The following is a 26,575-nucleotide window of genomic DNA, read 5'->3' as shown; positions in this document are numbered from 1 at the left end:
CTGATATTAAAACAGTTAAAAGATTTTGCCTTCTTCCTGAGTTGGTTTATTTGGTGTAAGAGTTTCTTTGCATCCCATCTACTGCACAATATGCTACTTATTTAAAGGCCATAAACCGACACTTGGTAGAAGTGGTAGGATGGTTAGACCCATCGACTAATTAACTCCAGTATTTCAGACGATCAGACATCCTGCGCCATTTAGCCGGAAGATCGCAGGGTTTCCTGTGGAGAGCAGCCAAATAGAAATCTTGCAGGATGAATCGAGACGGTGGGCAGGGTTCCCTCTTTGACGAAATCCCTACCTGGTTTCCACAGGTGCTTTGCGGCCGGAAGGTGAAAGTGGTCGGTTGGAGGAGGAGACGATACCGAAGGCTTCAAGCCAACCAAGCGAATGGTGAGTACACTAGGGGGAATATATACTAAGGGAACTGGGTTGTGGTCATTTTAAAAGTAACAAAAGTAACAAGAGTAACGGGAGTAATGGGAAATATTGTGTAAAGAGAGAGATATAATGCCTGAGAAACCTGAACCAAGAGAAAACCTGAAGAAGAGGTCCCTAGGCTATGTGTAAACAGGTTTACATAAAGAGACGAGCTAAACACTGTGATCAGAGTATTAATTAGAGGCAAGAGGAAAAAGGGTGTTCACTGAGGTTTTTATGTGCAAAGTCGATTAGTCTGTTTGTGTATTTGAGTTGAATTAAGGTGTCGAAGAGCGATGCAAACAGTTGTAAAAGAATTGAGATAAGGTCAAGAAGTTATATTATCTATCTAGGAAAATGGTTGGTACCAATCCAGAGGTAGACAGATATCATTGGAAAAATAGAGGTTTGAGCAGCGATTGGTGGAGCGCGCTCATATTTGTTGTTTTTGGTGAAGGTATTCTTTATAAAATCTGGTAAGTATTGACAGTCAATTGAGACTCGTCACAATGGGAGACACTCCTCTGATGCATTTATGTAAGACACTGCCAAAGCACATGCCCAAGCTCAAACAGTATAGTGCGGAATGGGTGAAAGGCACAGCAGATAAGATGTGCATGCCATGGCCGCAAAGGGGGATCATTGTCAAAAGCAGTACTGCAACACATGAACACATGATGCTGCATACACGGGGAAGAAATTGGAGAACAAGCTGGGTATTTAAGAGCTTTGGAAGATGTCCCAAGAAGAGAGGGAAAATCCACCACCCGAGGAGTGGATGCTTAACCAGTGTAAGGAGGTAGGTAGAGCACGTCTCGTCAAATATAAGTTTGAGGGCAAAGAACTTAATGATAGGCTAATGGGCCTGCCAGAGTACATGCAATACAACAACTGTTCCCCAGAAGGATTTATAAAGTTTGTTTGGGAAACTTTTCCTCACAAGGTGAATGGAGGAGCCCCAAACAAGTCCAATGTCATGTATTTGATGAAGAAACTATGAGGAGGAAAAAAGAGCTGAATAGGGATTTAAGAGTCATCAGAAAAATGAATGGTGACATGGAGGAAATGAAAAAGGAGGAAAAACGAATAATTAATATCTATAAAGCATGGTTGATATCCAGGAAAATAGGAAAGCTTCAGCAGGATGGGGAACATATGTTAGAGTTAATTGGAAAAAGGGATACCAGAAAGGTATGGTTAGTCCTAAACCAATTGGAGGGGAAAATGGGGAATCATCAACGCAATCTACTCTCTGAAAGTGACTGGATTAGTCATTTAGGCCTGGTTTTTGGGAAACCACAAAAAACTGCCTTCAGTATAACAGACAAGAGGAGTGGAGCTAGTATTCGATGAGTCTTACATCATAGATTTAATTGTGAAAGGCTCAACCTCAAAAGCGGCAGGCCCGAATGGCCTTACCTATCAGGTTCTGAAAAGTTACCCGGCATTATGGGCAAAATTGCTGAATTGGCTTTTCAAGGAGATCTTGGTAAGAAGGGAATTTCCTCCATCCTGGAAATCTGCCACCATTATCCCTTTGTTCAAGGGGGGCGATAGGACAATGGTGGCTAATTACCGCCTAAAATATTGTGTTAAATCTTCTTAGTGAAAATGCAAGCAACGATGGAGGAAAGCTATTGTTTGGGGCCTGGGTCGACTTCTCCAAGGCTTTCGATCAGATGGACAGGGGAATGCTTTGGCAGAAGTAGAGGGCAAAGGGAATCCCAGAAGGAATTATAGGTATGCTTATAGAGTTCCATAAAGAGAATAACATCAGAGTGCGTTTGGATGAGGAGGGTCACCTGTCCGAACCAGTCAGAGTGAATTGGGGAGTCAGGTAGGGGTGTCTAGGGGCACCGCGATTTTCCAATTTATTCATAGCAGACATGGGCCTGCCAGAAGGATCAGAGGGCCACGATCCCACGGAGTTCATCAAATCTATGCTGTTGCAGGAGATACCCGGAGGAGCTTTATCTCAGGTATTCGCGGTGGAACGTGCGCATAGAGCTCTGACAAGGAAGCCGCTGCCGGGAAACCCACCTAGGCCAGTAATTGCCAAAATCCTTAATTACCGGGGCCGGGAGAGGATACTAGAACACTTCCGCAAGGGTGGAACGATTACACGAGGGGCGGCAAACATAACGGCCTACCCGGACTATACCCTGACTGTGCAGCGTAGCCGTATGAACTTTGGGACGGTAAAGCGGAGATTGAGAGAGGCGGGCCATAAATACATGTTGCTGTATCCGGCGAAATTGAAAGTTTTTCACAAACACAGACTCCGGAGGACGCCATGGGATGGCTCGATGCGCAGGGATGCCCCCAGGAGTCTGACGTTTGGACGGGAAGAGGATATGGAGGAGATAAGTAGTGCACGAGGAGGGCGCTACAAGATGGCGCGGAATAGGACTCTGGGACTTGATTATAGTCATTTGAGCGGCCTTAGGCAGAGAAGGTCTGACTGTTAAACAATATATTATGAGCACTGTGACTATTGCTGTTTTTAGGGGAGCCTTGCAGAGCGGATCTCTTTACCCCACTTAATAACCTTAGTTAAGTGGCCATTAGGGCGACTTCACCCTACTGAGCTCTGGGCTTTGGTTGGTGCTTGCAGGGCTAGTTGTGGGGGTGCCTGAGTTCCATGGATGGAGCTGGGCAGCAGTTGGGGAATGTGGTGTTGGGGAAGGGATGGGTAGAGGATGGGGAGGGAAGTGGGGAGTTTGGGGTGTACATAGTTATGGGGAGTTCGAGTTTGTACATGAGGCTACAAGAAAAAGCTAGAGGGCTGTATCGTATCTGTATCGCATGGGCAGGTGGGATTGGCTGCACGGAAGGGGGGAGGATACTTATGAGCTATGGGGGATCTTAAGATCGTAACGTGGAATGTCAGGGGACTTAATAGTTACTTAAAGAAGAACAAGGTCATGATGTATTTGAAAAGATAGAAGATTGATATTGCACTGTTGCAGGAGACGCATCTGACTCGGGAAAAGTTGGAACTGTTGGGGAAGAAGTGGCAAGGTATTGTAGTGGGTTCTCCGTATTCTGCCTACGCTAGGGGAGTGTTGGTCTGGGTGGCACCGCACGCTCCGCTCCAACTTACACAAGAGGTGGTGGATACAGAGGGGAGGATGGTTATATTGAAGGCACTGGTGGAGAATAAAGAGGTGTGCATTGTAAATACGTATGCCCCCAATCAAAACACAGCGGCATATTTTAGGACTCTGTGTTCCAACCTGGGTACCTGTGTGAGTGGGGCGGTTATTTGGGGAGGGGATTTTAATTGTGTGCTGAACCCCAGGGTAGACAGATCTGATGATAAGATTGATAGGCCCACCCCAGCAGCCAGGGCATTGCAGACGCTGCTCGACGACTTTGGGCTGACAGATGTTTGGAGGCTGAAACATCCTAATGGGGAGCAGTATTCACATTATTCAGCCCCGCAGCAACTGCATACGAGACTTGATTATTTTGTTTGTCACTCCAGATGTGGTGGTGGAGACCACCCAAATAGAATACAAAGAGAAGGTCCTGTCGGACCACTCGCCTCTGGTCCTGGGGTGGCAGTACTGCAGCCCCAGAGTGCGGATACCGACGTGGCGCCTCTGGGCTGAGGCGCTCAAGGATCTGGTCTTCAGAGAGGATATCAGAGACGAGACTATATATTATTTCGAAGAGAACACTTGCAGTGTGGATTCGGCGGGCACGCTCTGGGAAGCCTTTAAGGTGGTGTTGCGGGGTACTGCCATTGCTAAATCAAAGGGCCTGCAGGGTGGGGTCCTGACGGAGTTAGGGGGAGCTGAGGATGAACTGGAAAGGGAACTCAATAGTGGAGGGGGGGCGCGGAGCTAGTACTTAAACTACAGCAGCAGTGTGCGGAACTTTGGGAAAGGCTCTGCAACCTTAACTATAAGAAGTATGTTGAGAAGCAGCATGCAGGTGGGGATAAAATGGGCCGTCTCTTGGCGTGGCTATACAAGAGTGAAACCCTAGGCCCCCGATTAGGACGATAACCAAAGAGGATGGGGAGGTAGCGAACACCCAAGAAGGAGTCAATGAGGCATTCTTGGATTATTACAGGGCACTATATGAGGACAAAGGGGGGGCAGCCGAGAGGAGATAAGGGAAACTTTAAGAGATATGGGATTACCTAAGATTAGTGCCGAAGAAAGAGAAGAGCTGGATGCACCGATTACTTTGGAGGAATTGGAGGAGGTGGTGAGGCAGCTGCCCACCAGTAAGACCCCGGGAGCGGACGGACTTCCTAGCGAATTTTATAAAGCATATAGAGAAGAGGTACTCCCCCCATGCTAGAAATGCTTAATGAATCGTTCGAGGTGGGCCGGTTGCCGGAATCGCTTAGAGAAGCGATTATAATACCGCTCCCTAAGCCCAACAAACCAGGGCATAGCTGCGGCCCTTGTCAATGCTGAACCAGGACGGCAAGATATTGACGGCGGTCCTGACTAATAGATAGCAGAGAGTTATTAGTAAATTGATACATCCGGACCAAACAGGTTATGTCCCCAACAGTAATATAACCCACAACCATAGGCGACTCCACCGGGTGGTTGAATGGGGGAGCAAGAGCGAGGGTGAAATGGCGGTTGTGTCCTTAGATGCAGTCAAAGCTTTCGATTCAGTCAGGTGGTTGTGGTTGCTGGAGGCCCTGAGGGAATACGGGATGGGGCCGGGCTACATTAGGTGGGCGAAGTTGCTGTACAGTGAGCCGCTAGCTTGGGTACGCACAGGAGCAGTGATATCCGAGAGGTGGCAACTTAGCAGAGGCACCAGACAAGGGTGCCCCTGGTCCCCGATGTTATATATTCTGGCCCTGGAGCCCCTGGCAGTGTACCTTCGGCAACAATATGACATGATAGGCATTGAGGTAGGGGGAGAGAAACACCTAATATCCCTGTATGCTGACGATTTACTATTATATTTGAAATATCCGGAGGAAAAGCTTCAATATATTCTGGAGGTAATGGAAAGGTATGCAGAACTGTCTGGCATAGCGGTGAATCCCCAAAAATCGAGCATATTCCCATTGGGTAGCTACAGAGGAACCCTTCCTGAGCGGTTGCCAGTGTTGCCGATACCATGGGCGGTTGGTTCCTTCCGCTACCTCGGAATATATGTGTATCACACGGTAGAGGAGGAACATTTGCATAACACCGAGGTGGCTGTGGGAAAAATCCGTATAAGCATGAAGTTTTGGGAGAAGTTGCCGTTGGCGATGATGGGACGGGGGCGATGCTTAAAATGGTGGTCCTGCCTAGGCTCTTACATTTTTTCAGCAATATTCCGTATATGATACCTAAGAAGTTTTTTGCCAAGCTGAATAGTATGTGCAGAGACTTCCTATGGCATGGCACCCAGAATAGAATGGCGCTATGGAAGTTGCAGAATTTCTATGAGAGGGGGGGTATTAAGCTGCCTAATTTTGAGGCCTATTATGTAGCTGGTCAGTTGCAATATGTGGTCAAATGACTCTCTGATGAGGTAACTCCCGAATTTAGGCTGTTTGGACAGGACTGCACTCCGTTTTACCTGAAGGAAATTAATTGGATGCCTAGGTAGGAAATGAAGGAGCGCCCGGGAATAATGTTTCTGGGGTGGAAGATGTGGCGTAGAGTATGTCGAATGATGGAGGACCCGTACCCGTGTTCCCCGCAGGTGCCGTTGGTTGCTTTGGCAGGGGAAGACAAGCAACTAAGGATGATAATCAGGACCTACTGGGAGTCGGTCGGGCTGGTTACATTGGGGGATGTTTGGCAAGAGGGGACCATTAGGGATTTTGAAGGACTAGGGGAAGAGGCGGGCTTGCATAGGGGCCAGTATGTCACATACCTAAGGCTGGTGCAGAATATTGGTAAAATCTGGCCTGAGACTGTATTGGCGGAGGAACCAGACGCCACTATGGGGACAATATATGACATATCAGAAGGGGGGCATGAGATCTCTAGATTGTATGAGATGGTGATGACCCGGGTTGGGAAGGAGTTGACGCATTTGAGGTTGGATTGGGAAACAGAGGTGGGAGCACAGATGGAGGATGGGATGTGGGAGCGTGCTATGGGATGCCACAAGAAGGTGTCAAGAAATGCTAGATTACAACAAATACAGTTGTATATAATGCACAGAGCTTACATGACCCCGATGAGAATTTTGAAGTTTGTAAATGCGGGACGATAAGCATGCCCAAAATGCGATAAGGAAAATGCTGATATGACACACATGTGTTGGTCTTGCCCAGTGATTGAGAGTTTCTGGGGAGAAGTGGCGCAAAAACTAGCGGACAAAGGGGTCACGCTCATTATAGATACGGCCTGGGCCTGCCTGTTGGGAGGGTTTCCCAGACCAAGAAAACTTAAACATGTTGGGAAATTGAAGGACTTGGCATATGTGCTCGCAAAACGAAGGATTGCCATGGGATGGAAGCAGTGTCATAAGCCACGGGTGGAAGTATGGTGGCAGGAATTGCAGAAATGGGCGGAGGCTGAAACGGTGGTATGGCAGGAGGCATGTAGCATGTGTGGGGAAGAAGAAGTGGGTACCCTGATGGCATGGAGAGTATTAATAGCAGGACTGTTTGGAACAATAACGGATTCTGCAGACTCAGAAGGAGGTGATACCCTGCCACACGTAGCAGATACAGAAAGTGAAGGACAAACAAGCTCTTGAGGGGGGAGGGATTGGGGGAGCAGTGGTCTTGACTAATTGATGTTCATGTGATTGTTGCAAAAAGCGCTGCCAGTTTGGTTTGTATTGTTTGTTTTAAAAATTAATAAAAACCGTTTAAAAAAAAAAAAAGTGTTTGGGAAACTTTTCCTCACAAGGTGAATGGAGGAACAAGTCCACTGTCATGTGTTTGACGAAGAAACTATGAGGAGGAAAAAAGAGCTGAATAGGGATTTAAGAATCATCAGAAAAATGAATGGTGACATGGAGGAAATGAAAAAGGAGGAAAAACGAATAATTAATATCTATAAAGCATGGTTGATATCCAGGAAAATAGGAAGGCTTCAGCAGGATGCGGAACATATGTTAGAGTTAATTGGAAAAAGGGATACCAGAGAGGTCCGGTTAGTCCTAAACCAATTGGAGGGGAAAATGGGGAATCATCAATGCAATCTACTCTCTGAAAGTGACTGGATTAGTCATTTAGGCCTGGTTTTTGGGAAACCACAAAAAACTGCCTTCAGTATAACAGACAAGAGGAGTGGAGCTAGTATTCGATGAGTCTTACATCATAGATTTAATTGTGAAAGGCTCAACCTCAAAAGCGGCAGGCCCGAATGGCCTTACCTATCAGGTTCTGAAAAGTTACCCGGCATTATGGGCGAAATTGCTGAATTGGCTTTTCAAGGAGATCTTGGTAAGAAGGGAATTTCCTCCATCCTGGAAATCTGCCACCATTATCCCTTTGTTCAAGGGGGGCGATAGGACAATGGTGGCTAATTACCACCCAAAAAATTGTGTTAAATCTTCTTAGTGAAAATGTAAGCAACGATGGAGGAAAGCTATTGTTTGGGGCCTGGGTCGACTTCTCCAAGGCTTTCGATCAGATGGACAGGGGAAGGCTTTGGCAGAAGTAGAGGGCAAAGGGAATCCCAGAAGGAATTATAGGTATGCTTATAGAGGTCCATAAAGAGAATAACATCAGAGTGCGTTTGGATGAGGAGGGTCACCTGGCTGAACCAGTCAGAGTGAATTGGGGAGTCAGGTAGGGGTGTCTAGGGGCACTGCTATTTTCCAATTTATTCATAGCAGACATGAGCGAATATCTGGCTCCGTCTGTGTTGGCAAGTCCAGTGTTGAATGGGGTAAGGCTCCACTGGCTTGCCTACGCAGACGATGTTGTAGTCCTGGATAGAACAGCAATCGGACTTCAACGTCTACTTAATGGTTTGCACTGCTATGCAAATGAAAATGGACTAGCCCTGAATCCAATTAAGCAATGGTTTATCTGGGATACAAAATATATGTTCACCTGGCTCTTTACAAAGTAGAGCAGGATATTGCAATGAAACTAAAACCTCTAGCTGCGCAAATGAAGTAGACTGAACTTAGATAAGGGTGAAGTGGACGAGAGTCACACTAGTTGGGGAATAGACATGTCAGACGAGGAAAGAGAATCCTAATTCTAGAGGGATAATCTGTCCCCGCTCTTAGTCCATATGTATCTGTGGTCTAAACAAGAATTTGTCAGGTATCCTCATAGGTCTTCCCATTATGCCAGGTAGCAATGTCATTAGAATGCTCATTCCATAAAGAAAAAACTCTTGCTCTACTGGTACACCTAGAATTTGAAGCAGCCATTGTACGAAGGGAAATGGCGATGCTTGAAGGAACGGATGATGAGGGTAGACCATGGAGAACAGTAATAGCTCTCGAAGAAGGGTGTAGGTTGACTGACATTACTGACGATTACATGTTTAGTGATGATCCAACAAATGATGAAGTAGTGTTCTTTATGAGTATTACATACTGGATAAGAATAGAGAAAAGGGAAATCCCACAGCAAATGACGAAAATGCACCAGCGTCCAGCATTTTTCGACCAGGTCTTGGAGATGGTGCCAAGTGTCTTATGGATCACAGGCCCTTATGATGTAGAACTATTGAAGGGAATAGGGGAAGTTAAAATAAAGCTGAAGCCAGGGGCGATTTTACCTCGAGCATTGATGAAACAAGGTATTCAAGGCCATTAGAATCATTGTGTAATACCGCTGTGTATACTATGAAAGAATCAAAGGGAGGCTTGTGGAGATTCATACAGGACATGACTAACCCAGTGACAATACTATGTAGTATCCCAGTGGAAGCTCGATATTTCACGTGATTGATTTGAAAAATGCGTTTTTCTCAATTCCATTGCACAAGGACTCACAAGACTTGACTTACTTTACGTTCCGCCAGACTCCTCTGAAACACACTAGGCTGACTCAAGGGTACTGTGAGTCTCCATTTATCTTTAACAGGGTGCTACAGATGGACATAGGCAATATTGATTTGAAAAGTATTGTGATGCAGTACGTAGATGACATTTTAATTTGTAGCACTACAGAAGATGAGTGTAGACAGGACTCGATTCAGTTGATGACTATTCTAGCAGACAAGGGATACAAGGTAGATAAAGAGAAGCTACAGTATTGCCAACAAGATATTTTGTACATAGGGCAGTTGATTTCACATCAGGTAAAGAAGTTGACACCTGAAAGGGCTTATGGGATTATGAAAACCCAAAAACTGCACACAGTAAAACAGATGCAACAATATTTGGGGATATGTTATGGGTGTTTGATTATAGTTCGTACACAAGACGCCTTTTACAGGCTTTAATGAAAGCACAGGTGAAAGGTGTTAAAATAGAATGGACTAAGGAAATAGAGTAAGGATTTGAGGAGATAAAGAAAGTAATTTGTACAGATCCTGTTTTGGGAATCCCCAATTATGGAGGAGTTTTTCTTATTTACGCACACGAATGGGACAGTCATGACTGCAGTGCTTACACAGATGACCACATTGGGGTATAAACCTCTAGCGTATTATAGTGGGATTTTAGATCCAGTTATGAAAGGACACTTTCTGTATGAACAGTCATTGGCAGCCGCTGCTTTAGCAATTGAGAAATGTACAAGTATTGTAATGGTCTGCTTTATGATGCTTTTTGTGGAACATGCTTTGTTTGCCATTTTAGAGAAACCCAAGGGTACATTGACATCCCAGAGAGCTTCTGTTTATGAAGTAATAATTTCAAATCCAACTATCAAAATTATCCGATGTAAAATAGTGAATCCAGTCACATTTGTAGCTGGGCCAGTGACAGAGAGTGATCACGTGCATGACTGTGCGAACTATGTTGAATTTTATGATGATATACCTTGTATAAAAGAGAATGATTTGTCAGGAGGGGAAATTCTCTTTAATGATGGTTCTTCAAAAATTGATCAAACAAGTGGAGAAAGGCATTCTGGCGCAGCTGTAGTGAGGCATAGATCAAATGGAGAGTTTGAGATTGTAGCAAGTGCCAGATTACTGCTGAGTTGGTAGCGCTCATTGTCGCGCTCCAGATTCAGAAAGGGCAGGAAGTGACATGTACAGTGACTCCGCCTATGTGACGTCAACTGTACATACAGGGCTAGCACGTTGGAAAAGGAGGGGCTACCTCCGAGTGGATGGCACTCCAGTGCAGTACGCATCCTTATTGGACAGGCCCATTAAAGCACTACATCTCCCAGTAGCCACAGCGATAGTTAAACGCGCAGCTTTCAATAAGCAAAGTGACTTTATTTCTTGCGGAAATGAAGCAGCAGATGCAGAAGCCAAAATGGTTGCGTATTCACCAGATATCTCAAATTTTGATACTCCAAATGTCAAAGAGAAGGTAGTCACGATTGTGGTAATACCTGAATGGTATAATCATTTGCTGAAAACACAATTAATGGAGATTCAGGGAAGTGCACCGCAGGAAGAACATGAATTATAGAAACGAAAGGGGGCGTTCTTTATCCCCCACAGAAGCATTATGGTGACAGGATAGCACTGGAAAGCTAGTGATGCCAGTAGCGTTATTAAAGATTGTGCTAAAACAGCTGCATTATCCCGCGAATGTGACTAGGGAAAGTCTTGCTGTAATGATTGCGGAAGACTGGTTTGTTCCAAATCTATAAGAGCACGTTGTATTCTATGTAGTGAATTGCACTGTATGTCAGAAATGTACAGCTGGGCATACACTAAGAACAATTAAAGGAGTCATTCCTCGGCAGAATGGTCCTTTTCAGCATTTAAATATTGATTATGTTGATATGCTGTAGGTGTATAATGGATACAGGTATCTTATAGTGGTGGTGTGTCCATTCTCCAGGTGGATCGAAACAGGTCTGAGTACACATCCTGACGCCACTTGCGCAGCAAAGTTTTTAGTACATGAAGTCTTTCCAGGATGGGGTGTGTGTGAAGTGCTGAGATGCTATAATGGCCCACAATTTGTCAATGAAGTGTTCGAACAGAAAGGACTATTGTTGAGCATTAAGCACAAGTTTTCTTCTGCTTATCACCTGCAAGCGAACGGACTATGTGAGAGACTCAACGGCCTCCTTAAAAAAGGATTGCCAAGCTCAAGCTAACTTTGAAGAAGGATTGGCTATATTGCTTGCCCTTAGCTTTATATGCCCTAAGGAATCAGCCTGGGCCGGACCACCACCTCACACTCCACGAACTAGTAACAGGGAGGCGAATGAGAATGCCTCTTACACCTCCATCGAGGAGTACAAGTGATGTCCAGAGGACTGCGAAATTGCTAGGTGATGAGATGCATAATTAGTTGACATGTATGACCTCTAGCATCTCTCTCATTTCAGATCAAGTCAAGCGTCAGGGGGGTTGGTCTTAGAACACAGATGAAAACCATTCAGCAACTGGATCTTCTGAATTACTATCAGCACCTAGACTTTTTGTTGGCAATACCGTGCTAATCAGAAACTTCACTAGGAAGTGGCACGAGCTAAGATTTAATGGCCCCTTTTGCGTTGAAAATGTTACCCCCACAGCAGTAAATGTCCAAGGTAGACGAGCTTGTATACACCTGAACGACACAAAGTTATACGCCGGCGAGACCGCACCACCCCTAACTGTCGATTCAGAAGCAAGACCAGAAGAATTTCAGCGTGTGCAGACTCAATCGATGATGAAGAAGACAGATGATAAAGCTACTAGTTGATAAATGCAGATTTGCATTTGGACTGTGACTCACCTTGGACACTCCTTATAGATATTATAGCAGGTGTGCAACCCAATGCCGAGAGTCCCAGGAATCTTTTGAAAAGTGGACTTTAGAATGACATTGATGTATCGCAAATATGCCCAATTTTGAGTTCGAGTTTGACGACTGGAATAGTGAGCAGTTCCCAGACTCGTTTCTCACTGAGTTTCTATTTGGTTGAATCGATGGTCCTAACAAACGGAAATGCTCACAGACTTATGCTTGCTGTTTTTATATTTATCCTTCAAGCTTATCCTCGTCAGAAGAGACGTTTATATTCACACTTTTGTACAGGGTCCTAAAAATGGCCCTGTAATGAGAAGACTGCTTGTAGCAATAGTAGAATAAATATTACAGCTACCAGATCTATTGTAGCTGCCAAAGTAAAAGTGTTTTTCCTTAACAATTGAAATAAAAATGAGGAATGTTGAAGCTGGCATGATTTTGGGGAATGAGCAAGCCCAACCAATTCCAGAATGCCATAAGTGGTGGGGGTTAATACGTTGGTTTGTGATATACATATGTGTGACTATGCTTTGTGTCTTTCTGATTCTCCTGTTTAGCCTTCCTCGTGATATTGATGCTCCTGTTGAAATAGAGACTACTATGGTTCCCCCCACCACAGGAACTACTCTTCGTTTGTTCACTTCCACTGAGGTAGATGTTCCTATGATCCTCCCCACAAAGAGAACTCTTTTTGATATGCTTCATGAGTCTTATATAAACTGTACATTGGGGAGTGACAAGAGAAATGCAGAGGAAGATAATGATGGGATAAACACTTATATAGATAGTGCATCACACTTAAGTAACAACATGTGATACCAGCACATGAAAAAGGTGGGAGAGAGAACATCTAAGAAGAGTTGCTACCTCTGCACTCTCATGCCTTATGCCATGGGAACCTCCAAAATATTCATAGCTACAGAAGTACCAGTGAAAAAAAAGCCCATTGCCTGACGCATCTCGCACTTTGCCTGACAAGAGGACAGTTCCAGGGTCGAACAGCATCCATAGTGTGGATGAATAAAGCGACAAATCAACGAGAAGATAAATATGTGCAAAGTTTGAAGACAAGTGAGAAGCTGGAACCAAGGCATTAAATAATAAAATATGAACAATCTAGAATGAACGAAGCAGGAATCAGGATCGAAGAAAACAAGATGTTAAATTGCCACGGCAAGAATAAGGAAGAGATATGGTTATGTTGGGAATGAGAACAATTACAAATTAAAGGAACAGTGCTGACTCACGAAGGATGGGTTGACGGATTGGTTGTGTGCAAAGCAGCAGCATTAATCAGGCAGTGGGAAAAAATGGTGTTAAATGCAGAAAAGGAATGCAAGGATCAATGGGCGAAGATTGCAAAATTGTTGACATGGGTCGATGATAAAGGAGGACCATTGCATATGCTACCCCTAAAGAGTGCGTCCTTATGTTTCAAGAATAATGGCACGAGGAAAGTCGGAGAGAACCACCAGTGTGGCCGAATTTTTGATGTACCAGGCATGAAGGAAGGAACAGCAGTCCGATTGGATCCTTATTGGGCTTGTGGGTCCAGGGCCTACATGAAACTGCCCAAGGACTGGGGAGGGATGTGTTCCTTAGTGCTCATTCATATTCCAGCTTTAGTGATTCCACAGAGGGACGGAACATTGGTGAATTTCCAAAAGCGGATGCTCATTTGAGAAGCAGAAGAGCGCTCAAACTCCTCAACCAAACAAATAGGGAGAACTATTTCTCAGCGAAATCAATAGAAGCTTTTGATGCTATTCCATATGAGCACAGGTTGTTCAGCCAGACTGCTGTAGTATTCACGACTATCTTTATGCCAGGAATACAGACGATGGCCAATGCGAAGTGGCTGAAAATCACTCGCTGGGAACTCTTGCAGATGATCTACACTACCATAAAGGAAATCAATGCTATCAAAGAAGAATTGAGGGCCATACGACCGATAACACTCCAGAATAGGTATGTCCTTGACATGATCACAGCGATGGATGGAGAAGTTTGTGCCAAAATTGGGCCATCATGTTGCACGTTCATTCCTTCGCACGATGGCGAAAATGAGACCTTGACAGAGGCCATAACATTGCTTACTAAACTGCATAATTAGATGGAAGATGAGACAGAGCCCATTGTAGATGACTGTTCATTTGCCTCTATCTTTTCATGGGTTTCACAATGGATGGCGAACATCTTCAAGTTTCTTGGAGCATTATTAGTGAAGATAATGTTTGGATTCTGTGCACTCAAGATAATAATTACACAGTGCAAGAAGACAGCATAGAAATAAGTAGGAATTAAGATCATGATCGATGCAGAATCAGGGTTTGGACCCAGTGAGTTGACAGATGAAGATATCAGAAAATATATAGAAGCCAGCATTTTAGCACCTGAGGGAACGAAGTTCCTGCATCCAAGGAACCACAAGGAGTATGTGGGATGATGGGTCTATTGTAATCCGAATGGACAGTGCAGCTATATGACCTGCAGTGTGGATGACCATGTAAAATCTGCAGGATCTCTGAAAGGAGCAGTGAAGAGTTGAACCCCAAAGAAGCATTTCTTCAAGAGAAGAAATAAAAATGTGGAGATTAATCAAGATGTGGTTGATGAATCAACCAGAGGGGGCAGTGTAGAGGAGCAGCCAAATGCCTCTGCAGGAAGCCCCGTCCATTTCCTGCCTGTATGCTGGAAAAAAGAAGTCGCACCATGCATGACACCAGTGGTTGTGCCTATGTCAGGCTGAGAGGTCCTGTGTCCGCGGAAGCTGCTGAACCCCCGACAATCCCCCTGAAATGTAATTCCCAGAACTAGATTTCAATTCAGCTCTGTTAACTACACCCCGAAGGGAAAGGGGGAAGTCGATAACAAAACAACACCAGGCAGACTGCGTCAAGGCTAACCAGAGCTGAACCTGCAGAGGATATAAGAAAAGCAGATACAATTCCTTTATTTACTTACTTAACCTTTGGAATGGGAAGACGTTTAATCCTTAACTAATAATTAAGAATCATACCTGGCTCTTCTCTTGAAATTTCTTAGAGAAGCTTGTAAGAAGCTGAAAATCTCTCTTACTTGAGACTCTTGAAGTTCATAGCAACTTCTTACTTTAGGCCATTCTGGAAAGCTTAGTTCATTGTCTCTTTTCCAAAATGCACAGATATCCAGTTAGATGGTCTTATTTAGATTCTTTCTTTTTCTTTCAAACTGTTCAAACTATTTACAATTCTGTTGAGTTTTTTAATCCTTGAAGAGAACACGTGTTACACTCACACGCGGGTTGTTTCCATACAGATGAACTTCTCGTTGAAATCTTCCTGGGTTGAAGAACGCGCGCAAAGAGTTCACTCGCGAATGAATACACGCGATCAAAAGGACACGCGCAAGAAACCACACGCGCAACAATAATCTCACGCGGTTATTAGATTATCGCGTCAGAAAACACACGTGCTATAAACTCACACGCTGTAAAGTTCTTACGCGACGAATGAATCTCCTGCTAGGAGTACCCGTGCGAGAAAACACACGCGCTCTTTAGTTCACACGCGACAAACAGTTTCTCGCGCCTAAGAGCACACGCGCTATAAAACATCCGCGCTCTTGAGTTCACACGCGACGTATAGATTCTTGTGTTAAAGAGCACTCGCACTGAAAAAACACACGCGCACTTGAATACGCACGCGATAAACAGATCCTCGCGCTAAGGAACACCCACGCTGGGAAACACACGCGCACTTAAAGTCGCACGCGACAAACAGATTCTCGCGCTAAGGAGCACCCGCGCTGCGAAACACACGCGCATTTGAATTCGCACGCGACAAACATATTCTCGCGCTAACCGCGGTGGAAAACACACGCGCACTTGAAAAGTTCAATAGTACTAGTACAAAGACAACTTTTTCACAAATTTTTTCAAGGAAAATGTCATTGGGATAAACAGAGTTACTGTACAAATAAAGTCACTTATCTCCTGAGCGAATTCATAAAGATCTTCTGAGTTTCCTGTCTTCAAAAACGAATTCCTGTCAACTGATAGCTTCTCCAGAAACCCCCAAGAAAGTAGCCGCTCAACTGCTAACGCCTGAAGGATAAAATCCACCAGGCCCAAGTCTAAAGCAGGAGCAGCCACTAAACACGTCCTCTCAGATGGGGTTTTGATGATGAAAGGCACAGAGTGACAGTTTAGAATGTTCATTGTTGTTCTGCATTGTCTTCTAACCAATCAGAGCTGTCACTGTGAGACTCCATTTTGCCTTGGGTCCGAACCAGGATTCTGAATCAGCAAGTTAAGGCCAAACCAACTATAATAAAAAACTTCCCACCCACACAAGGCTAATCTGAAAAGGATAATTAAAGAGAAATAATGAGAAGGAAACTTGAATGAGGGAAAAAATAGCATGAATAGGGAAAGGAAACCTGACAGCCTATTGCGTGTAGAGATTTGAGAAAAGGTATCCACTAAGAAAATCCTATCTGATGTATCCCCGTAGAGATGACAATCTCTTGGAAGAGACCCCCTAAGAAATATGAAGATGAAAGAAAGAGAAGTTGGTGACATCACAAGAAAAGAATGCATGGACCTTATAGAATCTGATGACGAAGTAAAGAATCGAGTAAACTTTCATATGCAAAGTAAAGATTCACGTGTAAAGAGCACTACAGAAAATGCAAGCCGTTTTATAACTGCACAGATGCAGCAACGCAAGTAGATGAAGTACTCATAAAGGCTAGCTATGCGTAGTGAATAGACTGCAGTCAGTGCCGCCATTATATAGAATCTGGACTTCAGTGTCACAACTGTAGTAATCTTAAACTCACGGAGAAAGAAGGATCGAGAGCTGTGTGTTGGAGCAAGAAAGCAGCTGGAATCGAGGAAGGAGTGAGAAAGGCTATTTGGCCTGGTGTCAAAGTCTGGAGCGGCCAAGAATTGGTTATCTATCCTTGAAGAGCAGTGAATGTGAGAGGGTGAGTCATCCCTGTTACAGTCCAAAGAAAGAACACCATGAGTGCCAAGTTTATTCATTTAATATAATTAAACGCTAGAAAAGGAGCCAAATTACGGTCTCCTGTCACGTGGGTTATGGATAGAAATAGAAGTGGGCATGCAACTCTAGACTTGACATAGCGCATGCTCACACTTCCATATATTCCCAGGAACAAGGATACTTTGCAAGGCCAAGTTCAAAGACAGTCTGCATGGCAGAAGGCATGAGTGATGATGGATGTTGGGCTAATTGGATGGGGAGACATGACCAGGTCCACCCACTAACACCTGGGGTACCAGCTTACATGCTACTAGTGAGATGAATGTTCCAGAAGGGCACGGGCGTGCCAACCAATTATAGAAGGCCATATAACGAAGACCGTTATAGTTTGATAGCCAATGATATGCTGTGTACTTAATAACTGTTGAAGATGACTTGCACTAGGGGTGGGCATAGGTTGTCCACCTGACTGTAGAGACCCAATCACAACCCATTCCTGTATAGAAAATATTATTAGATGTTCCCTTTGAGCTAACCACAACCCCTAGTAGGTTTTTCTTGTTTTCCACGTAGTATGACATCACATATGATGAGTTTTTGCTATAAAAGTATTGTTTTTTATTAAATGCTTCAACTAAGATTATGCTGTGCGATGTCCGTTGATGTCCGTTGTAACTCCCTGTTTTAGACAATTCATATTAAAACAGCTAAAAGATTTTGCCTTCTTCCTGAGTTGGTTCATTTGCTGTAAGAGTCCCATCTACTGCACAATATGCTGCTTATTTAAGGGCCATAAGCCGACATGTCCAAGGAAAGTATAGCCATTTTGCGGTGTTCCACAGACACCACTTCTACCAGGGTGAGGGCCCGCCGAATGTTGTCTCCAGTGCTTCTTCCCATTATGAATCCTGTTTGGTCGACATTAATGATCTCAGGGAGAATCTTTGCTAATCTGTTAGCTAATACCTTGGAGTATATATTTGAATCTATGTTTAGAAGCAATATGGGTCTGTAAGAAGCACAGTCTCTCAGGTTATTTCCAGGTTTTAGCACTAGGATGGTGGTAGATTCTTACATGGAAGGGGTTGTCGTGCCCATCACTCAAAATTAGTTCAGGAGCTTTGTTAGTGGGCCTGTGAGGGAGGACTTGTAGAGCTTATGAAACCTGGGCGAGAAACCATTGGGACCTGGGGCTCTGGGTTTCAAAGATGTTATCACGGCTTCCACTACCTTGTTTGAGATTGGTAGGTCTAAAGTTTGTCTGTCTGTCTCTGACGGCAGGGGTATTGGGGATCAATGAACCCAGGTGGCTCCCGCCGCGCCCACAAGGTCCGTGGGGTCCGGGAGAGCAGGATCCCAGGAGCGTGTCAGCCAGGTAGAATAAGGAGACTGCCCCTCCGCCTCGAGAAGAGCTCCGTTCCACAGCACCGCTTGGTGCCCTCTAAAGCAAAAGTCAAACTTACTGGTGAAAAGGGGCTCCCGCGTAGCTGGCAGGTGTCATGCAACTGTCCCAACCCGCCCCAGATCCGGGCTCACCTGCGCTGGTATGGAGGAGGGTCCCGCGCGGGCCTCGGTCCAGGTCCGGCCCAGGAGGATTCCAGATCAGGTGGCCTTGGCGCACCCAACGGCCGGCAGCCTCGGATGTTGTGTGGCAGGTAGGTGAGGGCTGGAGGGCTCTCTCAGTCCAGGTGGATTCCGGGGCAGCTATGGGGAGGATCAATGATGGTGCAGCTCCTCGGATGCAGTGCTACCCAGGACACCGGATCTCCAGACAAGGGCAGTCGGGTTGGCGCCGGTGCCACACGGCCCTCCGGGGCGATGGGGAGAGGTCTGCGTATGAGCGACCTCCAAGAGCAGGGAGTCCGGTATGGTGAGGAAGTCGGCCACGGCCCGCCCAGGATCGCCCCTCCACCACTCAAGTCGGCAGCAGGCCTACACCCGGCAAAAAAGTTTCAGAGACCGTATATCGGCTCAAAGTGTTCGATTTGAGTCGGAATTGAAGCAAGTGTTGCTCAGCACATTTACGAGGCCAGCAGAGGCGAAGAGGCAGTGAAAATGTAGTAGATTCCCACTGATGAATCGTGATATTGAGTAGTGCCGCACGGAGCTCTCGAGTTAAACAGCCTTTTCTTAGGCTGCTCAACAGCACCCCCTCCCCCCCAGGACGCTATGTCTTTTTCTAGTAGTTCTCGTAGCTTTGATCAGCGCTTCCTGTAGGCTGCTGTGTGGGCTATCAGCTCCCCCTAATAAGCACTTTCATTGCTTCCCATCTAGTGGCTATCGAAGTGGGGCCGACAGGGTTTTCTTTGAAATAGTTGTGGATGGCTTTGGTCAGCACGTCTCGAAGTGCCATGTCATTCAGCAGAGGGTCATAGGGGGTTTGGGGTGTTGGGGGGGAGGGTCCGGCTTATGCAATTGAGCTGTTAGATTTGCCAGAGCGTGGTCGGAAATGATCTTTATGCCTATCAGCAACTCATCTGTGAAGGAGAGAAGTTGGGAGCTAGCCAACAGGAGGTTGATGTGAGAGGAGGTACGGTGTACTTGTGAGTAGAAGGAAAAGTCTTTTGTGTCCGAGTGCAAAACTCTCCAAGCGTCTACCACTCCCAAGGATCTAAAGAGGTGAAGCAGACCCAGGGCAATTTTAAAGTCTCTTGGTGCTGGTTGGTGAGATTCATCCCCTTCTATCATTATGTGGCACTCGAGGAAAGGAAGCAGTTTTGTTTCTAAATCTGTAAAGAAGGCCTCTTGATTTTTGTTGAGGGTGTAGACTGAGACCAAGGTATAAAGTTCACCGAACAGCTTACCTTTAATGGCGTTATAACGGCCTTCGGGACTCTTAAGCACTTCCATTTCTATAAGTGGGATGCCTCTAGCCCATAGAATTGCTGTGGCCCCTTTTTGGAGCCTCTGGTTGGCAGGTATTGTTTCGGGAAAGCTCTGCTCCATAGGCGGTGGCAGTCGGTTGGGACCAGGTGGGCCTCTTGGAGAAAAATCACTGAGCCAATCAGGTCACTGAGGCGTCAAAGAATTGATTTGCTTTTATCTGGGCTTGTTCAGGCCTCTAATGTTGAGGGTTACAAAGCAGAGTCTTTGGTGGGGCAGGATATCCTCCCGTGGATCTGTCTTATCTTCTGAATGGGAGGGGGCTGGCTTCTGGTGGTTTTCAGCTGCCATTTCAAACTGTAGCCTTCATGCCTTTCTGCTACGACCAGGGTTTTTAACTTTTGTGAACTTGAAACCAAATTAACAACATAACAAGCAGTAAGAACAACGTTCCAATTAGGCCTGTTGACCAACAGGCCGGTGAGTGTATGCATACTCTAGTCTAGGGCAAACCGTGTAAACTCTGAGCTTTCCCTTTTTCCGTCTTGGGGAGCCAAAGCCGGTCTTACTGGGGTTATTAGTGGTAGCGTCTCTGCAGTTGAGCCTGAGGAGATTGCTCATGACTTCAGCGGTGAATGTTTTATTTTTCACCATCGTGCCTCTCTGGCCCCGGAGTTTCGTTGGGATTTAGGGGCCTCTCTTGTTCCTCACAGGGGAGATGGGTTCGTAAGGTCTTCATCTGGAGTTGAGCGTGCTCCTCTGAGAATGCCTTCTGCCTCCTCCCATGAGTTGATTGTGCGTAACCAGCCTTCAAAGGTGAATTGGAGGGTTGCTGGTAAAAGCCATCAGTATTTTATTTTCCGGTCTTGGAGGAATGTTTCCAGGCGTCAAAGAGCTCTACGCCTTTATATTGTTGCCAATGCCAGGTCCTGGTAGATCTGTATTGGAGCCCCTTGATAGGTTAGGTCTCCCTATGTACGGCTGACGGTCATGATCTCTTGCTTTGTGGAGAAGAAATGGACCTATGTGATTACGTGGTGGGGCAGTCGAGGTGGGTCCTCTGCGGCTGCGTAGCCAGTGGGTGCGGTTTAGGAGCAATATGGATTTGTCGCAGTCTGGGAGGAGAGTTTGGAAGAGGTTGCACATGCAAGCTTATAGGTCCTGATCCATGATTGCTGGCGGTATCCCTCGAATACGTTCATTGTTTCTGTGGGTCCTGTTTTCGCTGTCCTCTTGTTTAAGCATTATGTCTTCGTTCTTCTCCTCCATTGGCTGAAATTTCCTCTGTAGCTCCGCCAGCTGAGCTGCATGATCTAGGGTTTGTTCTTCTGTTTCGCTGACCCTTTGCTCTATCTCCCCATCCGGTTTTCGAGGCCCTCCACCTTGGACAAGATTTTTCATCATGCAATTTCAGCATTCTGACTTTATGTCTGCCATGAAGGATGGTATGTCCTCCTTTGTAGCCCATTGCCCGTTGGTCTTTCCGGTGATTGGGCTAGAGGTTGCCCAGCTTCTGGCTTTTTATTCTTGTCATGTGGTTGTAGCATGGTGGTGATATCTGTTGATTTATGGGGTTTTTGTTATTTAGACATTGTGGCACATGTTCCCCCAGTGCGTGGTAGAGTGGTAGCGTGCTCTATTTATGGCTTCGCCTCTTTTCCTTTGCTGAGGTTCTCCCAGTGTGTGGTAGAGTGCTCTGTTTGTGGCTTTGCCCCCTTTTCTATTTGCTATTGGCATGTCAGTCGGTGCCCCTGTGCTCCCGCGGTTAGGGTGGTAGCCGCACGGATGGTGGGGGTTAGGGGGCTCTGTTATACTGGCCCCTGTGTCCCAATTTGTTTTCCTGTGTGCGTGGGCTTTGAGGTATCCGCTTCTTTAGGACCCCTTGGGGGGAAGGAGGCTGTCTTTTACACTCCAGGCAAGCGTTGTAGGCTGGGGGAGCGAGGGGGAGAGGGATCCAGACTTATTTCTGTGCGAGTTGCTGGGTGGCAGGGATTTACGTTATACAGCCTTTCTGCCACCTCTTCAGTATTGCTGTGTGTCGGCTCCTGTGTCCCTTCTCTTTCCTTCTAGGGAAGCTCTGCGCTACTGGGACCCTGCTGTATTTAAATTTGCTGACTTCCTCATGCTCCACCTCTACACCCAGCTCACTGCCACCACGAACTGGGGTGGGAGCGGAGGTTCCGCTTCATCCCCTGTTTCTAGAGAGTTATTGGCATTGCTGTTGTGGCTCCCAGGGTGGTATGCGTTTTATTTCTCGCTTCATGTGGCGGCTGCCATATTGTGAGCTGCCGGTGGGAGTGAGACCCAGCGTCCTTCGGGCTTATCGGGGCTCGTGGGTGTCGATTCCTCCTATAATTTGTTCGGCTTACTCCTCAAGCATTCCGCTGCCCCCGCCACTAGCACGGTTCTATTAAGTGCCAATATCGCTGGCAGCTCAGAGCTTACATAGAGGCTCTCAGTGAAGCGTCCGCATTGCCGGTGCTCCAAGCCACGCCCCCCTAAAATGTAATGTTTTACTGCTGAGGGGAATGTTTCATTTGAGTCAGTTTACTCATTCTACTGCTATTGTGTTTTCCGAAAATGTATGGCAAAGACTGATGAGCACCTTATATTTGTCATATTCCACTGCTCTCTTAGCTTTTCTTTTTTGTTTAACCAGATCTTTATTCATTCAACAATGTTTCCATATATGATTCGCTTACATCTCCATGTGAGATTCATCATAACACATTACTTATCCTCATTGTATATCAATCAACCATAACTTCCCCCTTTTTCCCCATTACCCCACCAGTTCTTACAGGCAGTTCCCTGAATCCCCTAAACTGCTGCTCAGCCTCTCTTGGTCCATCTAAGATTCCCAGTGCTTGCAACCTCTTCAGGATGCACAAATGTACAGTGTCTTAAATTACGTAATTTATGAAGGGTGACCAAACCTTACTGAACTTCCTCAGAGAGCCTTGTATTGTCGCTTTCATCTTTTCGACATCAATCGTGTCCCATATTGCATAATACCATTGTATGATAGATGGTGGTTCCTTCTGTTTCCATTGTTTAACTATAGACCTCTTTGCAGCCATCATTAAGTTAGCCCATAGCCTTCGCACTCCCTCCCAGCCACGTTGCTCTTTTGACATTGCGCCTAGAAGCACCTCTGTTGCAGTGAACTCCCTATCCACTCCCAGTATTTCAAGCACTTTTGTTTTCACCTCCTAATAAAAATGTCTAAGCCGCTGGCACCCCCACCAGATATGTTCCATCGTTCCCACACCCCCTCCAGTTCTCTGCCGACTGAGAGGGAAACATTCTATGAAGCCTTTCTGGATTGTAGTGCCACTGGTGTAACACCTTACATTGTAATTCTCTGTGCTGTACCGAGGTGCACAATGTGTACCAGCTCTTTAGTGCTGCGTCCTGCTCTTTAGTGCTGCGTCCTATTCCTTATCAGTGAACCCCTTACCCCTCACCTTCCCCCATTTGTCCCTCAGTGCCATTCCATCTTCCTCCTCCCCACTTATTAAGATCTTATAGATTGCTGATATTAGTCCCATGTTATCCTCTGTGGATATTAGCTTTTCCCACTCTGTGTTTTCCCTTGTAGCCCCTTCCATCATTGTGGGGGTACCTTCCCAGTGTCTTAATTGAGTATCTGGTCTTTCCATCTAATGCCATTGCATCTAATGCCATTCCATCAATTTTTTCCATCTAAAAGCTTTGCATCTAATGCATTTTTTGGGGGTAAAGGGTTAATTTGTGTTTAGATGCATTATAAATGGAAAAAATGTGATGCAATGGCATTAGATGTAAAGACCATAAACCCTTAATTGTTGATACGCAAACAGATCCCCCTAATTTAGACCCAGTTCCCTTCTGCATTCTGTGAATGACTTGAAGTGTGTTCCCTCATATAGATCTCCTATCTCCCTTATCCCTCTGTACATTGACTGTTTGAATCTGCTATATTTCGTACCTTGCGGGATAGCGGGGTTACTGAAGATGGGTGTCTTTGGGGATGGCCAGGGCAATAGTCTTCACCTCTTGTTTATCTGTTCCCAAACCTTCACAGTATTTGTTGTAATTGGGTTCTTCCCTAGCCCCTCTGGCCTGTCAGTCGCTCTCATCCCCGGGATTTTCCAAAGATGTTCTCCCGCCACCGCCTGCTCCATGCACACCCAGTGTTTCTGTTTCTCATTATCTGCCCTCCCCCCCTCCGGCATTGCTCTCAGCTGTGCTGCCTGGTAGTATTTCATCAAATTGGGGCAGGCCACTCCACCCTGAGCTGTAATCTTAATTAATGTCTTCCTCCCTATCCTTGGTTTCTTCCCTCCCCAGATGAATCGCATAATGCATTCCTGAATGTCCTTCATAATTTTCCCTGGCACTGCAAGGGGGATTGCCTGGAAAAGATATAGAAGCCTGGGGAGTATGTTCATTTTGACAACGGCTATCCTTCCAAAACATGATGTATATAGCCCTCTCTATCTCATTAGATCTGCCTTAATTTGTTTTATTAGCAAGGGGTAGTTTGCCCCTACTATTTGTCGTATGGACGCAGTTAGATTCACCCCCAGGTATCTGACTGGTCCCGGCACCCATCTAAACGGGGGATGATTTTCCAGCTGTCTCCTTTCCCTCTCCCCTACGGATATATTCAAGATCTCGGACTTCCCAAAGTTCACTTTAAAGTCTGATACCGCAAAGTCTTTATCTCCTCCATTATTGCTGGCAATGATTTCTCCAGTTAGGTGATCATCAAGATCACATTATCGGCAAACATGTCTATTTTATGGTGTGCCCCTGCCCAACCAACTCTGCGGATCTCCAAGTTCTCCCTAATCCGGATGCGCAAAATGTTTCATCACCATAGCGAAAAGGAGTGGGGAGGGTGGGCACACCACCCTTGCCTGAGAATGGGTCGGTCAGCCCCTCATTCACCTTAATCTTGGCCCAAGGATGCCGATAGTTAAACCCTGATTGGTCCTGCTGTATCCCTTCTAACCTTGCCGCCAGTACCCTCGTGTATAATTTAGCATCCATGTTAATAAGCGCAATAGGGCGGTACGAGGAGCACAGGCTTGGGTTCTTCCCCGGCTTCGGGATGAGAGTGATATGTGCCATGTTCATAGATTTGGTTATGTCCCCCGTCTCCCGAAGATAATTAAATACCTCAGTGAGGACCTTGGCGAGTAGTTGCCTGAATGTTGTGTAAAACACTGCCGTTAGCCCGTCCCCCCGAGGGCTTTTGTTTCCCTTCAGTCGCGCTATCACTCTTTGCACTTCTTTACATGTTATGGGTTCCTCCAACTCGTCTTTTTGCTCAGGAGTTAGTCGTGGCCCTTCCCAGCCTGCTAGATACAGCTCCTGTTGTTCCCTATCCACTGGCTCCTCCCGGTATAGATCCTTATGCAACACTCTCACTACCTTGCGTTTAGCGCCCTCTGTCCCCACTTGCCTGCCCCCCTATTTTACAGACTGTCTATAAACACCTTCTGTTCCCTGGCCCTTATCTGCCCTGCTAACGCCATCCCCACCTTATTACCGTGCTCATAGAACCTCTGCCTGCTTCTTAGTAAGTGTTCTCCACCTTCCTATTGGTCATCTGTTTGAGTTGCCCTCTCACATGTGCTAGTCTCCTGGGCACTTTATTTGTTCCTTTCTCCTTATGCATCTTCTCTAGCTCCCGTATCTCTTTCTTTAGTCTCCCCTCTGCTTCCCTCCTTACCTCGCGCTTCTCTTTTGCGACCCTTATGAAGTGCTCTTTGATGTGCTGCTTGAACATGTCCCATCTCTCCCCTAGGCCCTTGCACTCACCTCCCTGTCCTCCATAAATTGGCGCATCTTGTTTTCTGTTGTCTCACCTCACGATCTCTAATAATGTATTCTTCTAATCTCCATCCCCCAGCCCCCTGCCTGCATGCCCTCCCTCCCATTCTACTGAAACCAGCGCATGGTCGGATACTGTCATAATTCCAATTTGTATTCTACTGGTTGTTTGGACTACCCCTCGCGTTGCCATAATGTAGTCTATTCGAGGGTATATCTTATAGACGTGCAAGTAGAAGGAATATTCCCTCTCTTGTGGGTGGTGCGTCCTCCACAATTCAGTGACCTCCTCTTCTTGGAACCTTTTTAGCAAATGGTTGGACATTATCCCCGTCGCGTGCCCCCTCACACCCCCTGACCTGTCCCGCAAGGGGTCACCTGCTAGGTTAAAGTCCCCCGACACAATTATTTCCCCCTCCCCAAACTTACTTAGCTCCTCCAGAAACCTGTCAAAGAACCCTTCCTGCCCCTGATTTGGGGCATATAATGATGCCAACGTTTATGCCTGGCACCTAATTTTCCCTTTGATCATCACATACCTCCCCTCTGTATCTCGTTTTGCCTTGGCCCTTCTAGTCGCACAGTTTTATGCAAAAGGATTGCCGCCCCTGCTAGCTTAGTGCCTGGAGTGGCGTGATATTGCAATAGGTAATTCCTACTACGCAGGAACCCCTCATCTCCCTTTGCCAAGTGCGTTTCTTGAAGGTAGACTATTTCAGGTCCCTCTTTATCAATCTCCCTCAGGA

General features: G+C 46.0%; 1 long non-coding RNA gene across 2 annotated transcripts in view; it reads left to right on the top strand.

The window, feature by feature from the left end:
* Positions 1-316: 316 nt before the first annotated feature.
* Positions 317-26,575, top strand: part of LOC138579656 (uncharacterized) — a 78,629-nt gene continuing 52,370 nt past the window's right edge. For both annotated transcript variants that reach the window (XR_011304117.1, XR_011304116.1), the window contains exon 1: positions 317-396. This is a non-coding gene — a long non-coding RNA (uncharacterized lncRNA). The remainder of the gene's footprint in view (positions 397-26,575) is intronic.

Source organism: Ambystoma mexicanum, chromosome 3p, assembly GCF_040938575.1.
Source record: "Ambystoma mexicanum isolate Mex_15411 chromosome 3p, UKY_AmexF1_1, whole genome shotgun sequence".
Lineage (NCBI taxonomy): Eukaryota > Metazoa > Chordata > Amphibia > Caudata > Ambystomatidae > Ambystoma > Ambystoma mexicanum.
Note: the sequence above shows the minus strand (reverse complement) of the source record. Positions and strands in the feature narration are given on the sequence as shown.